The sequence below is a fragment of the Penaeus monodon genome, chromosome 27, assembly GCF_015228065.2.
Source record: "Penaeus monodon isolate SGIC_2016 chromosome 27, NSTDA_Pmon_1, whole genome shotgun sequence".
Classification (NCBI taxonomy): Eukaryota; Metazoa; Arthropoda; class Malacostraca; order Decapoda; family Penaeidae; genus Penaeus; species Penaeus monodon.
The window spans coordinates 8,432,778-8,433,123 of record NC_051412.1 but is presented as its reverse complement, the minus strand read 5'-3'; positions in this window follow the sequence as shown (position 1 = coordinate 8,433,123).

Here is a 346-nt window from a genome sequence, read left to right as displayed (position 1 = left end):
CGGTGATGATTCGGACAGGTGGAGGGTTCGGACAGGGCATTTCCTAAAAAAACCCTAGGGGCCCCACAGCCCCGGGGAAAACGCGGGAAAATTTGCGAGATTTTGGGGAATAGACTCCCCAAATTTGTTTCGAAAGCGTGGCGTGCAATTTGTTTTTCGGAGGTCATTTTATGTTTTTTTAGGAAATTTTTCTTTGTTTTTGGGGGGGAAAGTTTTATCATATGTGGTACGGGCCGTGAATAACCAGGTGTAGGAAACTCAATATTGTGGGAAAAATCTGTGTTTTTATGGGGGAAGATTTTTGCATTTGTAAAACGTGATCAAAAATTTGGTAATTTTTCCAAAA